Source organism: Mus caroli, unplaced genomic scaffold (assembly GCF_978045245.1).
Source record: "Mus caroli unplaced genomic scaffold, Mus_caroli_1 scaffold_7, whole genome shotgun sequence".
NCBI lineage: Eukaryota > Metazoa > Chordata > Mammalia > Rodentia > Muridae > Mus > Mus caroli.
Window position 1 is genome coordinate 130260146 of NW_028227262.1, and position 9036 is coordinate 130269181.

General features: G+C 34.8%; 1 pseudogene; it reads left to right on the forward strand.

Moving 5' to 3' along the window:
* The first annotated feature begins 6146 nt into the window (after window positions 1–6146).
* Window positions 6147–8776, forward strand: LOC110296944 (eukaryotic translation initiation factor 3 subunit E pseudogene; annotated as a pseudogene).
* Window positions 8777–9036: the final 260 nt, after the last annotated feature.

Sequence of the window (9036 nt, forward strand, 5' to 3'; positions counted from 1 at the left end):
CACCAACCAGGCACCATACACCAACTGATATGAGGCCCCTAACACATATACAGCAGAGGACTCTTCAGTCTGTGTTTAGTTAGAGAAGTTTCACCTAACCCTCAAGAGACGGGCGGTCCCAGGGAGTTTAGAAGTCTAGTGAGGTGGGGGGAGGGGTGAGAACATCCCTTGTAGACAGGGGGCTGGAAGGAGATATGGGATGTGGAACAGTCGGAGGGTGGACCAGGAGGGGAATAAAATCTAGAGCTTAAAATAAATAAATAATGAAAAACAAAAAGAAATTAATTATAAGTATAAATATAAAAAATAAGAGTAATTGAAACATTAAAGAATGTTATAGTCCTAAGTTTTACATGATACCTTAAAAGTAATAATCATAAATAAAACATAAATAAATAAATATACAGTATTTATTAATTAATTATATTTATTTTATAATTATATAATTATAAATTAACTTAAAAATTATAAATACATTAAGAAATAAAACATAAATAACTTGTGTAATTATAAAGGAACTACTTCTGGGTACTAAAAATTGTCAAAATATTATTCAAGAAAGTGACTGGATTACTTTAAATAATTCAAAAAAATAAAATCACAACACAAGAATAAAGGACAAAATACTGTCAAATTGTTTTACAAAAAATGATCATATTAAATTTAATACATTTAAGTTTTAAGTTATCTCAGAGAGTAAAGTGGATCAGCCCATAATGGTACTTGCACTCGAAGTAAGAGCCTGAGTATGATCCCTGAGATGCATGATGGAAGATGAGTAATCAAGTTCTGCATTGACCTCTAACCTTCATATATGTACAGCACACATATACACACACAAACATGATATGTACAGATAAGTATACAACTGTGATTCAAAAAATAAGATTTTTCAATATTTAAGAAGTAGACTGTATACAGAATTAATTTTATTTCTAAGAGAAGAAATTTAAATAACAAGACAAGTTCAGAATAGATATATATGTGTAATAGCACATATAACATAAAAATTATGCTTAAAAATGTAAATAACAGATCAAATTGCACTTGAGGTAGGAGTAATAAGATAAAGATAAGGATAAAATGTAAAACTAAAAAGAATATTATATGTGAATACTCATTAGAAAATGTTTGAGTTATATAAAGCAAAATGTGATATAAAAATCAGTATTGTCGATGCAAAGTTTATTGTTGTATATTATTTAGCTTATTTGAAACAGACTATGCATGTACTGTAGACAGTATCTCAGAACCGATGTAGGAGTTTGGAGAAGTAAACTGGGTATTTTTCTATCCATGATCCTATTCCCACAGAGTTCATAAATCTCAAAGGTAGACACGGTAGTGGTGCAAACATAGTGCTAAATACATCACAAAAAATAAATTTCCTCTCAATAATTTTACATTGTCTTTGTCAAACTCGGGGGATCTGGTTCTTTATTTCCAAAGCTATAATTTGGAACTGCCAAATTTTATTTATTTCCTCATAGGCATCAATAGGAAGAATTTCAGAAAATGAATAATGCACATAATAATAAATAGTGTATATTATACTACTGTTTAAATGTTTCATCTGAAATTCATTTCATAAATATAAATGTCCCCTGAGTATGGCTCTAAGCACTGCAGAAGCAGAAAATCACCTTAGGCAAAATGAATATTCTCATAATTCCTCAGCATGAGAGTGCATTGTTTCTTTGTATTCTGCATCTCATTTTTTTTTCAGTTATTTAGAAAAGAAAGGATGAGAATTTTTAGAATATAAAAGCTTTCTCTGGTTACAGAAAGCATGAAGAAAATAAAATATAAAAGCAGCTAATAAGCAATATTTATAACAATGTTCAAAATATTCAGCTTTAAATTAAGTTGACCACTTTCAATATTGACCATTACCTGTAGTATGCTTATGATATCAAGCATCTTCAAACCAAAATAAGATAAGTATTCTACTTAAACAACTGTATGCTAATAGAGAGCTTAGTAGTTGAGAGGTTTAATACTGTCTGGAGGACGTAGGTTTGGTTTTCATTGTCCATGTCAGGCAGCTTACAGCCATCTATAACATTTATTGTAGGAGAGCTGAAGCCCTTTGCTTCTGTGAGAACCTGTAAACATATGATGAACATAAACAGACACACAACATACAACTACATACACATGTAGAAATGAAAATAACCTGCACCTTTACATTTTTGAACAGTTTACAATCATACATAAAGAATTCTATTTCTTTATATTGTGAATAATACATGCCAAGAAACAAAAGAAAATCTTCTTTCTCTTCAAAAGAGCAGTATTGCTACAATGGTCTTTTTAAAAAGATTTTTTTCATGATTTTTATTCTTTATGTTTCTGTATGTGTGTGTGAGAACTTCCACAGAGGCAAGAAGAAGGCATTGAACCCATGGAACTCAATGTCTAGATAACTGTGAGCTATCTTGGGGGTTCTCAGAAACAAACTCCTGTCCTCTGAAAGAGTTGTAAGAGCTATTAACTTCTGAGCTATCTCTTCAAACCCATTTAAAGAGGTTAACAGATGTATTGTTCATGTAAGTGTTTATATACATATATATGATTTAATATATATTTGTATTTAAAATATGCACATGTTCCACGTATATTTTGATGAGTTTGTCCATTCATGTGTGGTCATTTTATTAACAATACAATCCAATCAAACGTAACTATCATGACCAAAGTTTCTCATTTTGGGGGAAAAAAAAAGACAAAACAAAAAAGAATAACTCTTCATATTCCATCTACCTTAATAAATTCTCACATAAATGACAAAAATAACATTTATTATAAGTACTATGTTGTACAGAAGAACTTTGGAACTTATTTATCATTTGTAAATTAAAAATTTGTAAAGTTTGCTTTGCAATCACCATAAAATCAGCATTCTCCTCTCACGCTCTCAAACTTAGGCTATTTTGGGTGCTGAAAGATTAGAATTATGTAGCACTTGTTATTCACAGACTGGCTAATTCTACTTAGCATAATTCCTCTCAGGTTTACATATGTTAGCAGTAGGATTTATTTCCATTTTTCTATGATGTTGGATGTTAATCGCAGAGCACTGTGCATGCTACACATGAAATCTCCAACTAAGTATATTACCAATTATTTATTTCCTTGAACACTGGGTTATATCCTAATGTATGTCTATATCTTGTTTATTTTTTCTTTAGTAGATATTTGTGTTGTTTTCATATTTTACTATTGCAAATAATTATAAAATTTACATGAGTGTATTTATATAGGATTGAAAACACTACATTTCCAATGGAAGTAAATGAAGCATAGGACTGGAACCCACTATTAAATCATACAACAACTCTATTTTTAATTTTCAGAGGAATCTCCATACTGTTCTTCACAAAGAGTTACATGGTAAATCACATGAAATGAACTAAGGTTTCAGATTTTCACATTCACAATGATATTTGCTGTGTTTAGAATATATACACCTAAAACTGACAATGAGAACAATATAAAATGGTAAAAAGAAAGTGAGTCACAGAAAAGTATAATGAAAGACAGAAAAAAGCAATGGCATTGTTACTTTTATAATCCTAGCAGGGAAAATATTGGGATGAGTTAGAGCACGGTACTGGCATTATGACATCATCTATAAAGATAAGCAAGTGTCCAGCTTAGTGTTCAGATAAAGGAAGTTTAAGAATAATTTTGTCTTAAATTTAATACAATCATTTGATTTAAGATTATTTTGAGTTGCGTTAATAATGATAAATTTTCCAAAAGTTGTAGCTGTGATTAGGGATGTGTGTGTGTGTGTGTGTGTGTGTGTGTGTGTGTGTGTGTGTGTAGAAATCAGGTGGAGAGAAAATGCTATGGGAAACCAGCATTAAGAATTATGAGTGGAGTTTCACTAGGCAAATATGTCTGAGGTATAATGAAAAAATATTTAATTCATACTTTCTAAATTTTTAGAGACAGACCATTTTGAACATTTTTTATTGTTAAGACATGCTAAGCACTTATCCTTTACTGAGTAATCATTTTCTCTTGGCCAGCCCATATAAAGAATCATCCTGCAACTCTACTACCCATTGCAATTTCCATATGAAATCAAACTATGTCAGTTCGTTCAGATTTCATCTTGTTGTTTTCATTGAAACATGTCATATTTTGAATCATATTAGAATCTGTGTCATTATTGTTTGATGCAAAATACTATAAGAATAAATATAGATAAAGACTAAAAATGCTTTCAATCAACTATTATTGTGCAGAGAAAACAGGACCCAGTTGGAATGTAAAATACCTTTGAACTTGTCAGAAAAGGATTGGAAGAACTTAAAGATGAAACTGAAGAACAGAAATGGGAAGATGAAGGTGGACTGGCATTGCCACTGTGGAGTTCAAATGATGATAAAACTTAAATAGTGTCACCTATGAACTAACACATATAATTTGGTCAACTGTGACACTATAAACTTCTGATACTATGTTCTAGAATTGAAAATATTTGCATTTGTTAATTGTTAATCTGATGAGTTCTATCAGTACGAGGGGCACAAATATGCATCAGTGTTTATGAGAAAAGAAAACATGATTGAAAATGATGTCATTTATTTACAGAAAATTTTGTAGCAATAGAAAAATAATGAATGACTAAGAAGTTGAATATAAAGTGCTTATATATATATCTTCAGTCAGTTAACACTTGGTTAGGGATTAATATGAAATGTATCCAAATAATGTTAGTCATATATGTCATTGTTATTTTAACTCCTTTGTGGTACCTAATTTCTGTGCAATGCTTGCTGTAATGGGAGAAACAAAAAATTACATGATGCAATAAATATTAAATGAAAATTCACATCTTTTAGAAATAAAGCCAGTGTGATGCCCCAGTCTGCATCATGTGGACCACCTTTGACTGTACCCTTTGCCCATACTAGATAAGTATCACTTTTTTCTGTTTTAGTTTTGGTTTTTTTTGTTTGTTTGTTTTTTTGTTTTTGTTTTTCGAGACAGGGTTTCTCTGTGTAGCCTTGGCTGTCCTGGAACTCACTCTGTAGACCAGGCTGGCCTCGAACTCAGAAATCTGCCTGCCTCTGCCTCCCAAGTGCTGGGATTAAAGGCGTGCGCCACCACGCCCGGCTCCTCTGTTTTAGTTTTATTAGATATTTTCTTTATTTACATTTCAAATGTTATCCACTTTGCTAGTTTCCCCTCTGAAAGTACCCTATACCCTCCCCCCACCCCCTGCTACCCAACCCACCCACTCCCATTCCTGGTCCTGTAATTCGCCTATATGGACATAGAACCTTCACAGGACCAAGGATCTCTCCTCTCATTTATGACTGACTAGGCCATCCTCTGCTACATATGCAACAAGAGCCATGAGTCCCACACAGCACACAAAGTAAGATTTCAATTGGCAATAAGTTGAAATACAAACAAAAGAAAGCTGAAGTTAAAATAATAAAGTTATATCAAAATTGCCTATTCTGAGGTTGAGAACCACAGTCATTATGCATTTTACTATAATTTAAATAACTAAAATATCTACCAGGATACTACATTCACAGTCCAGGTTCCTCAGAAAATTTGAAGACTACCCATTCCAACACAAACTTGAAATTCCTATTAGAAGAAAATAATCTGATCTCACATACTGGATACCTCACATTGTGAGAACTTCACTTATTTTTATCCTTCTATTGAAAACACATGCACACATAGTCCATTATGTTTATAGAAGCCTTATTTATAATATTTTGGAGCTGGAAAGAACCCAGATATCCCTCAACAGAAGAATGGATACAGAAAATGAGGTACATTTACACAACTCAGTTATCCAGAACAATGAACTTATGAAATTTTTAGGCAAATGAATGGAACAGTGTCCTTGGGTACTTTCCCTAGCTCCTTCATTGGGTACCTTGTGCTCCATCCAATGGATGGCTGTGAGCATCCACTTCTGTATTTGTCAGGCACTGGCAGAGCCTCCCAGGAGACAGCTTTATCAGGCTCTTGTATCCTTTGCCCATACTAGATCAGGATCACCTCCATGATAACTGTATTAGATGTGCTTGCTCTTAGTACTTCAGTTTTTCTTGCTTATGGTCTCTCTTCCTCAAATATTTTTCCTCACTACTGTACTAGCAGGACGCATGCTAGGTCCCTCCATTTTAAGGATTCAGGAACCTAAAAAGGTAACTGGCCTTAACTGTCACTCTAGTCTTATGGTACCTTTATTCTTGTTTTACTTAACTTAGATTGAGACAAAGATACTTTCACTGTGTTAACATCCCACTGATAAAATCAAGATGTCAGTTCCTGGAATAAAATAATCTAAATCAGTACAAGCATAACTAAAGCCCCATATGCATGAGTATTTGGTCTTTAACAATAAATATACCATCTTTGAGTATGTACATGGAATTGGGAAGTGTTCTAACAAACAAAAGAAACCAGCTCAGATTGAGAAACACCTTCCTTTGCACTTAAATGGGGAATCTAAAACAATGAAAGCACAGGGGCAGAGAGAAGACACATTACTGGTACTCGGTGGATGTTCTCCATACTATGCTATTTGTGGTGAGCAGTAAGTTGCATAGAATAGTCAGCTCTCCAAACATCTGCATTCCACCTTTTCCTCTGTTCACATTCTCAGCATTTTCTGTCTATTCCATTTTTATAACTTGTTCAAATTTGTTGTCTTCTCAACTAAAATAATCCTTTGAATTAATTACCACCTGTTATCTACATTGAAATATCAGGTTACCTTGTACCTTGCCAGACACTTGATGCTCATGTAAGACCCCGACTTAGAGCGTTTCTCCCTGGAAGGTAAAGCCCCTGGATGTTCCCCAAGCTTGTTTTCCCTGATCTTTAAAAATACAGCTAAAAAGAAGCTCTTTGTTCTCTATAGCCAGCAAAAAGGCCTTTTTGTTTCTATACTGCACAACCAGAGATGCCTGCCTTCCTATGCCAAGGACATGGAGATAGATGCCGGAGAAGAGGCTGCAGCTCACTCCCCAGTCACCAGAAAGGAGCTGTAGCCAACTCTCCTCCCAACTCCTTGTAACTCCTCCCAACTCCTCCCAACTCCTCCCAACTCCTCCCAACTCCTTCCAACTCCTCCCAACTCCTACCAACTCTCCTCCCAACTCTTCCCAATTCCTGAGCTAGCTGTTAAAAGCCCCCTACTGTCACCGCTTTAGGGTTGAACTCCCCTGCCCTGCTCAGAGGAGGGACTTCCTCCTCAGCTAGCTGATAATAAAACCTCTTGCAGTTTGCATCAGGTGTGGTTTTCTCTTGGGACACTGGGGTGCTGGCCAGCTCATTCCAGGACTTGAGCGGAGGCCCAGCTTCGGGGGTCTTACACTCACAGGTCAAAAATCGAAATAATTAAAAGCACTCCTTTCCCCTGGCAAGAAGGCAGAGTAGGACTTGACTACTTGCATCGTGCACTTTCTTGATTGGCACCTGGTCTTTCTGCTTCTTGAGTTTCTCTCTGTGAAAGAGATTTATAATGAAAAAGAATTATTACAAGAAAAATTAGATCTTCTTAGTGATACCAATATGGTGGACTTGGCTATGAATGTTTACAAAATCCTTTATTCTGATGATATCCCTCATGCTTTGAGAGAAAAAAAACAAAAACAAACAAACAAACAAACAAAAAACCCACAGTTGTTGCACACCTGAACCAGCTCCAGGCAGAAACAGAACCAATTGTGAAGATGTTTGAAGATCCAGAAACTACAAGGCAGATGCAGCCAACCAGGAATGGCAGGATATTTGCTATTTGACTACCTGGCAGACAAACATGGGTTTAGGCAAGAATACTTAGATACACTCTACAGATACGCAAAATTCCAGTATGAGTGTGGGAATTACTCTGGAGCCGCAGAGTATCTTTACTTCCTTAGAGTTTTGGTCCCAGCAGCAGATAGAAATGCTTTAAGTTCACTCTGGGGAAAACTGGCCTCTGAAATCTTAATGCAGAATCGGGATGCAGCCATGGAAGACCTTACTCGATTAAAAGAGACCATAGACAATAATTCTGTGAGTTCTCCACTCCAGTCTCCTCAGCAGCGAACATGGCTCATTCATTGGTCTCTGTTTTTTTTTTTTTTTTTTTTTTTCCAACCATCCAAAGGGACATGATAATATTATTGATCTCTTCCTTTACCAACCACAGTACCTTAATGCAATTCAGGCAATGTGTCCACATATTCTCCACTATTTGACCACTGCCGTTATAACCAACAAAGATGTGCGGAAACACTGGCAGGTGCTGAAAGATCTAGTAAAAGTGATTCAGCAGGAGTCTTACACGTATAAAGACCCAATTACAGAATTTGTTGAATGCCTATATGTTAACTTTGATTTTGATTGAGCTCAGAAAAAGCTGGGAGAATGTGAATCAGTGCTCGTGGATGACTGCTTCCTGATAGCATGTCTTGAGGACTTCATATTTGAGACTTTTTGTAGTATCCACTAGTGTATCAGCATTAATATGTTAGCAGACAAACTGAATATGACTCCAGAAGAAGCTGAAAGATGGGATGTGAATTTGATTAGAAATTCGAGGTAGGATGACAAGATTGATTCTAAACTAGGTCATGTGGTAATGGGCAACAATGCAGTTTCACCCTACCAGCAAGTGATTGAAAAGACTAAAAGTCTTTCTTTTAGAAGCCAAATGTTGGCCATGAATACCAAAAAGAAACTTAATCAGAACAGTACATCAGAGGTTCCCAACTTGGCAACCCAAGATTCTGGCTTCTATTAAAGGATTATAAAGAAAAGAAGATAAAGGAATAAGTGAAAGACACAGTAGTCATTGTGTATAAAGGATGACATACATTTTTAGAAGCAATTAAGATGTTTGCTACAAACTTTGGAGAATTTAAATAAAATTGGCTATTATTCATTTAAAAAAAAAAGTAAAAGACCATTACCTGGCAAGGCAGGCAAACAACTTTGTGAACATTTGAGAAACAAGATTTAAAATGTATCAACTGAATGTCCAGATCAAATTAAACTGCACTT